The sequence below is a fragment of the Haplochromis burtoni genome, unplaced genomic scaffold (assembly GCF_018398535.1).
Source record: "Haplochromis burtoni strain Fernald_Lab_line unplaced genomic scaffold, NCSU_Asbu1 Contig_322, whole genome shotgun sequence".
Taxonomy (NCBI): Eukaryota; Metazoa; Chordata; class Actinopteri; order Cichliformes; family Cichlidae; genus Haplochromis; species Haplochromis burtoni.
In genome coordinates this window covers 319,230-327,325 of record NW_024582683.1, presented here as the reverse complement: position 1 = coordinate 327,325, position 8,096 = coordinate 319,230, and the positions used below count along the sequence as shown (strand labels likewise).

General features: G+C 40.3%; 1 protein-coding gene across 1 annotated transcript in view; it reads right to left on the bottom strand.

Moving 5' to 3' along the window:
- slc1a2b (solute carrier family 1 member 2b) overlaps positions 1–6,852 on the bottom strand; it is a 29,208-nt gene extending 22,356 nt beyond the window's left edge. The window contains exon 1 of the mRNA XM_005941746.3: positions 6,623–6,852. The gene's annotated coding sequence lies outside the window, so the exon portion shown is untranslated. The remainder of the gene's footprint in view (positions 1–6,622) is intronic.
- Positions 6,853–8,096: the final 1,244 nt, after the last annotated feature.

The following is an 8,096-nucleotide window of genomic DNA, read 5'->3' as shown; positions in this document are numbered from 1 at the left end:
TAGATAGATAGATAGATAGATAGATAGATAGATAGATAGATAGATAGATAGATAGATAGATAGATAGATAGATAGATAGATAGATAGATAGATAGACAGATAGACAGATAGATAGACAGACAGACAGATAGATAGATAGATAGACAGATAGACAGATAGACAGATAGACAGATAGATAGACAGATAGATAGATAGAGCTCCTAATTAACCAGTGCATAATGTGGTGAGCCAAACGCTGCTAACAAAACCTTCTCTGTGTTCATCGGCCATTGAGGCAATCCGCTCTTGGAACACACCAACCCTACTAGAATAATGGGCCACTTTACAGGCCTCCAAGTTAGTTCACAGAATATAGAGCTGGGAAACCGCTCGCACAGGGTTCATGGGGAGGAGGGAAACCTTAATTGTTGCCTCCATTTTTGTTTTTCATCCCCCCACCCCACCCCCCCACCCCCTCTTTCTCCTCTCTTAGTTCTGAAAAGGGGGCTGACAAACAGGCAATGGACACAATTGTTGTGTGTTCCGCTGGACAAGTGGGTGAGGTAAACAAAACTAGACTGTAGGGTCTATCGACTGGAGCTTGTCAAGATGGGATAGGCTGAGCAGTGGGGAGCAGCACACATGCAGAGGAAGGATTGGTCAGGGAGTTGTGTAAGTAGGAGGGGTGAGGGCCACTGCCAGGTCTGGGGGGGAGTTAGGTAAAAAGGGTGAGAGTAAAGGGTCCTGAGGGAATCAGGAGAGAGAGAGCAAAAAAAAAGAAGGGGGGGTTCCGGAAGAATTGGGGGGTGGACATGGGTGCTGAGGTTACTCTTCTAAGTGTGGGTATTGTATTTAGTGCTGAAGTTCTCATGCATGTCTTGCTTCAGCTCCCTAAAATGTCCGAAAGTGATGGAGCTCGCTGCGATTAAGTAGACAAGTAGCAGCTCTGCTTTGCGCTCCCACAGCTCAGGCTATTTACATACTCAAGAGGAACATTAATGCCAGTCGATCCCCCAAGGCTGAACAAAGAAACACACAAACCTGCCTCTGAGGCCCATTACGCACTTAATTGAGGATTTGTGGAATAGTAAAAAGGGGCAAAGGAAGAGGAAGGTGGGTGAGACTGGGAGGGGTAGTGGGTGAAATGGGCAATTAAACAATTTCTTTGTTGTTTTTGTGTTATTTTTATGTTTTTCCCCCTTTGAGTTTCAGTAAGATTTGATTTCCAAAACATGGATTTCAAGTATCAAACATAGAAATGATAGGTAGACAAATGTAAACTGCAAAAGGAGCATCCAGTGGGATATGAGAGACTTTTCCTAAACCTAAAGACAAGTTAAACAAAAATGTTTGTTATTAATGTATTTTAACAGTTAGAAGGCTCTTTGGCATATTTTTAGTTACACAGAACTGTTTTTGAAAGTCTCAATCTACAGATTAATGGAATAGCTCTATTATTGTTATTGAAAGTAGAGCATTTTTGCGATTGGATGCTACTTTCTGCAAAATGCAAAGGCATCTGACATCAAGATAACAAAGCTGTTGTATAAACCAAAAGGAGCTCCATCTGATAATCAGTGTGAATCTGTCACGATAAATCACTGTTCAGATGAAGTCTTTTATTTGTTTTAAGCTCTAAATCTGCTTCAATTATGTTTCTTTTGTCGCCACACAATGGGATGATTGTTCATAGTGGCATGGTCTTTGGTGCCAGGAAGGAAAAAAAAAAAAGAAAATGAGACCCCCTCTATCCTGCCTCTTCTTCCCATTACCAATCACTATTGGAGTAATTTTGTGACTCCCCCTGCTGACCTGAATTGCAGTGTAGCAGGTGCCAATGGGATGTGGGTGGTTTGAAGTTTTTGCAAGGAGGAGGACAGTGGCAGTGATGAAGCGAGTGGGAGGGATGAGGCCTTTGCTGTACCAGTAAATGCTGACTCAAACCTCATGTGCGCACCCCCCCCAGCTAGTGTGGTGACCTCCAATATTAATTATGAGCAGTTATCTAATATGATGCAGAATATAGGTCAAAACAGGAATCGAAAACTGCAGATTTGCATATAATAGGCAGAGCAGATCAAGTCAGTATGTGAGGAAACTTATCTGTATTTATGTAACTTTCAGAATGTGATGGCACTGGCAGGCTTTCAGTACGCATCCTGGATAATCTAACAATAACTTCTGACCCATGTCTACCAGATGGGACCAAACCCAAAATTCAGATAGTTTAGTAATGGGCCACAGGGCCAAGAACATTGCAAGCACTAAATTACACTAGAAAGCTAAAATGACATCTAATTACATGATATGAATTTTAATAAGCCACTATTACAATTTTTTTTTATTTCACAATAGTGTAGCAATGAGGCAATGTACCAGCCTGCAAAGCACAAAAAAAGTACATAAAGTAGCACCATTTTACTTTGTTGCTGTTTATGAGTAGCCTATAGAGCACCTTTCCAGCACATATACAGAGGCCTTACGCTGTGATGGCAGAAATTCTAATAATACTGTACAATTAATTTTACTATATTTAAATAAATGTAAACTTTTTTCACTGTATTGTTTTTGTATGATGGAGTTAAGGTGTCTTTCTTTACCTCTGCTGTCAGAACCCTCATTAAGGAGAATTCTAGTCAAGCAGTACAAAATATTATTCTGAGACAAAATTTACATTACATGAGATAAACTGTAAACTTAAATGGCACCACGTGGGTGGTTTTGCTTCTTCTCCTGCACATCATCAGAGATTAATTGGGCAGTTTATATTGGTGTCTTATTGCAAAAATGAAGAAGTGCCTCATTCGTGGCCAGCAGAGATCTATCATTTTGCTGCCCAGCAACAGTCCCGCTAGTGAATGCCTATGATTCTGTTCCTGTGCAGTCATACAGAAGTGAAGGGAGCTGGGCTCTTTGTTTGGTCATCCCATGGGAAAGGCTTAACTGTCCAGCTCTCTGAGAACCAAAACATTGGTTCTATAGGCAGAACTACAAGAGGGAAAGGAAAAAAAACAGATGATGAATCACCTTCTTCCCCATATTGGGAAGACTCACAGCTGTGATAGAGTTACAAGAAAAAGACAAATCACGATTCAAAGCCCAGAGAGAAAAGTTGGCAAACAAATACAGTAAAATTGAGTAAAAAAATGAAATTGGGTGATATTACTGTAATTTGGAAGGACTGGAATAAAAGCAACAGCTAGAGAAAGAAAAGGGGGAGTGCTGAATGAGTGTAAAAAGAGAGATAGAGAGATAGAGATAGACAAGCACGGGTGGTAAAGAGTGAAAAGAGGAGCTGGATGGCACTTTGGCAGCTTCTGAATGTTCCCAGGAGGATTACTCAAGCACTAGATGCCACAGACTGCCAGCGAGACCACAGAGAAGCTGGGTGAATGGAGACACACAACCACACATGGACACAGGTACACATCTCTGTGGATGTCCTCCTGCTGTGGACTGGTCTCTAGTTCACCTGTTTCCTCTCTTTCTTTTTTCTTCATCTACCATCAGTTTTCCTTCATTCTTCCACATTTCTCATCCCATTCTAAATCACACTTGTTCTCAGTGTCTTCAATCAAGCCTTTCCAAACAGATAAGAGAACAGGTCTGACTTGCCCAGCCCCAGACAGGTAACATGGGCCCCATCTTCTAAGTGCTTCGAGATACATTTTTCAGAGAAAAATGTATCTCGGTCTCAAGGAGGGGAAACAACCCCACCTTCTCCCTTGCTCACCCACTCCATCATTTATCAATTTAAAAACAAAGACTTCTATGTATTACTCTCTGTCCTCCCCAGCATTGTATCTTCCTATTACTCCCACATGTTAACTCTCTCACACTCTACCTCACACTTCTCACAGTGTAAAACCTCAGTTTGTCTGGCAAAAACTTAAGTGCTTTGGATTTCAGTGGATGATTTTTCACCTGTTTGTTTGTTTGTTTTTATTTATTCCACCACATAGCTTGAATTTTCTTTGAATCAGTTCATGTCTAAATACTGCTGACTGCTTAGTTGGTCCACTGTTCCCAGTCAACTGAGTACATTAAAAAAATCTATCTACTGGATTCCTTCTCTAATAATTCTGAAGCACAACAGATCTTTATCAAGTTTCAAAACTATTGAGATTGATTGGTGGAATTTAATTTGCACCAAAGAGGATAGTCCCTGAAGAAGATATCAGTCAATCGACGCATGGATTTTTTGACAAGGCGCCATGATTTGCCTTCAGCCGGTTTCTCCACAACAATGTGAGCGTGTATGTGCATGTGAGTGTTAACCTAAACATCTGTCCTGCCCTGAGGGCAACGAATGTTGTCTTCACTAATTAAAGTAGCATCTTGACAGATGTTAAGGATAACAGCTTTGGCAAAATATACTTTTGACTTGTTTCACTTCTAGAGCAAGATTGGCCATGCTGCAGGATCTTTGATGTGCATGTGTGTGTCTGCACTGCGTGTTTTTTGTGTGTGCGTGCACATGCATGACAACTGGCAACTCCTTTATTACATGTTTTGAGCTTCCAAACTTCCAAGAGTTAAAACATATTTTAAACATATTTATTAAAATTTTACATTTTTGATAGTCATTGCAAAATTGTCTTTAAAGTTGCAATATTTGTCTTTTCAACAGTGTTACTTTGACCATTTCTATAAGCTGAAAAGCACAGAAAGAGAGAAAATTCCTTTTCCTGTCTTGTAACAAAAAATCATAAACACCCTAGAAATAATTAGTTTTTGATCCTAATTAATTCCTAACAAATGCAGGAAAGGAAGATTCAAAATTGAACTGACAGATACAGTGCCTACAAAACGTGTTATTAATTTCTTCTGTATAAGTGGATGCTAAATATATGCATCATACAAACATTGATGTGGATGCAAATTTTCATTTATGTGAAATGCTATGGCTGCACTTCACAGTGTGAAACCGCATGACATGATAAAGACATATGCTTGCAAATTTAAATGATCCCCCCTCCCTCCCCCAGCTGCATGTGTGGGTTTGCCTTGAATGTGTGTCAGGTTCAGTCATGTAAGGCAGAAAAATGCCACAGTGCAATAGTTTGCCAATATGGATCAGCTGCATGAACAGTTACTTTACAGATTCTCGTAGCAATTACAATGAAGGTCAAGACCTCAGCGATCATGTCTCCTCATGGTACAGCCAGTTCCTCTCACAAGGCCCACCGATGGAAGAAAACATGCCCATTAAACCCAAACATATAGACTTATCTGCACTCAGGCGAAGCGCCAAACCCTGTCTAGGTTTGATCAACATGCTTTTGACAGAAGCATCCATAAACAACCCTGTAACCGTTTTCAAGACCATCCAAGACTAATGCAGAAGGCGATCAACTGAGAGTGCCAAGAGAATTGGTTTCCATGGTGACATTGATGGTGCGATTGGAAAACTGTGTGTTTGTGTGTGCTCACACCCCAACGCCCATGTGCATTCCTTTTAATATCATAAGGAAGAGTGCTGCAAGGATTGGTTTCAGATGGGGTGGCGTTTGTATCCAAAGGTAAGAAGGGGGGAAAGGGGTGGGAGGCGACAGCTCGCTATAAGATATTTTCGGGTTTTTTGTTTTTTGTTTTTTTTTAAGGGAGGACTTCATATATTACTCAAATGCATGGTCGTCTTGTAAATGCAAGAGGCTGCCGACACCTGACACCTCTACGAGGCTACGAATAGATTTTCCACAATAAAATACTTTATAAGAAGCTGCAACACAGGCTACAACTTGTTGGCTTTATCTTCAGAATCACACAGGCCACACAAGAAAAACAGGGTTTGTTCATTAGTACGCAGTTACACCTGGTGTCAAACCAAAATTTATAATGGAACTGTAAAAAATATGTCACAGCACCTATTTACAATAAAATCTACTCTTTCTATGTGATTTGCGCTTAACCCATCTGAATTTCTCTAAACAATAATAAAATGGGAATCGTTTCGCGTTTGGATGAAGGAAAACAAGGACAGCCACCTTCACAGAGTGCTGCTTTTGGCTCAGCTGCCAGTTAATTAGAATAATTATTATTAGAATAATCACGGGCCATCCTCAGAATTGTGTCCAGAAATGTTAGGTATCAAAGTGTTGACCATCGCAAAGCCGGGTTTATTTTTAACCGTCCACTGTAATGTTTCTTTACATCGTTTATCTACATCACGTCCAATCGACTTTCATTTAACATTTGCCATTTTCGCGATCCGAAGAGAAATATGAGCATATTTAGCCCTTTTCACTGCTGCAATTTAATCTGCAGCTCAAGCTTATTGTTGACGGTCGGCCTTGTGGGACTTTTCACTGCAGGTTGTCACTTTACCTTTGGAGTAGCTGCGATATGAATGTAAAAACAAACAAACAAACAAACAAACAAACAAAAATGTTAATTAAAAGGGGGAGAGATGGAAATCTGTCAACCAATTAGCTTTTTGAAATGGTTTACCTATTAGCATGTATATCAGGTGCACCTGTAATCGTTTCTCAAAGCAATTACTTATGTTTACCTGTAAGTTGTGGTGATGAACAACCAACTGGATGTGACGCCAAAGAAAAGCCACTCACTCGTTAATAATCAACTTGTTTGTGTTTACATATGCTATTTGCATGTTTAAAATAAATGCCAATCATTGTCTTACCTTTGCAGCAAATCGCGGCGAAAAAAAGTTTTTGGTGCTGTCCCCGTACAGGACCTTATTTCATCAGCTTCAGAGAGGGTCTGCCACCGCGAGATTCAGAGCGCACCGCGTTCCAGGACAGGAGCGCTTCACAGACCAAACAGGGATTTTCTGTTAGTAAAATCCGAGGAGCTCCGCAGCTCAACGATCCCACTGAATGAGCTCTGCCTCACCTCACTCTTCGGCGCTTTACTCCCCCACCCACCTCCACCCGTTTCCCCCCTCTTTGTTCCTTCTGCATGGGAATGCCAACTCTCGTTGGCTGAAGATGCAGCCTATACCGTACCCCTTTTTCCCTCCGCGTCTCCCTGTGACCCTCTCTACCCCACTCAGTCTCTAGTTTTCTTTCACGCGTATGCATAGGAGCACGCGCGCGATTTACCGGCAAGGACACGCAAAACCTTCCTCATAAGGACATTGGTTAAGTGAGCTAGATTTCCTTAAAGTGAAGCCCACTAATACCAACCTAACCTCAAAAAGTGTCCTAATTAAGTCATTCTTTGATAGCCATAAGGTGATCTGCGGATTTTTCTGATCTACACCAATGGCATTATTGATGATGTGAGGTTTTATTACCTATTTTTACACAGGCTCGAGGTTATATTAGACCTGCACTACATTTTATATGTTGTCGGTCTAACTTGCAGCATATTTATTAGATAAATGAAAGAAAAGTGAAATATATATCCAGTCTAAGTCTAAAGTAAGAAGAAGGTGTTATTAGTTAGTATTTAGCTTCATGTAACGGTAGTAGTATGAGGAAAAAAAAGTATACAATCTTTACAATGGAGTACACGATGAACTCTCATTTTATTTCTCTTGAAAATGACTGCAATGATCAATTGTTGGCAAAGAAGTAGTCCATTAATTCTGAGTGGGATAATACATTTAAGATTACCCTGAAGTCCAAATCAAAAATACTGCCTTCATTCTGGTGATGGATATAAAGTAGTGTGTGTCATCTGGCTTCATGGATGAAATCTGGGTATCATCTGCATAGAAGTGAAGATGTATATTTCTCCTTCATACTGCCTGTATAATGTAAATAGAACTGGTTCTAGCACGGAACCCTGTGGAACTCCATAATGACCCTTAGCATATGAGAAAGACTCACCATTTGCATGAACAAATTTAAGTCTCAGATATAATTCAAACCACTGCAATGTAATAGCTTTAATATCTATGGTATGCTCTAATGGTTGTAAGAAAAAATCAAGATCAACAGTATTGAATGCTGTGCTGAGGTCTAGCAGGACAAACACAAAGATAAGAGGCCATACGAATATCATTTGTGACCTTCACTAACATTGTTTCTATACTGAGATGACCTGATTGATCTGCTTTACAGTTTTTCTCAGTCGCTTTGGTGCATTTCTCACAACAGAATTGAACTCTCCACCACTACTAAGGCACTTCTCAAAACAATTAGTGCAAA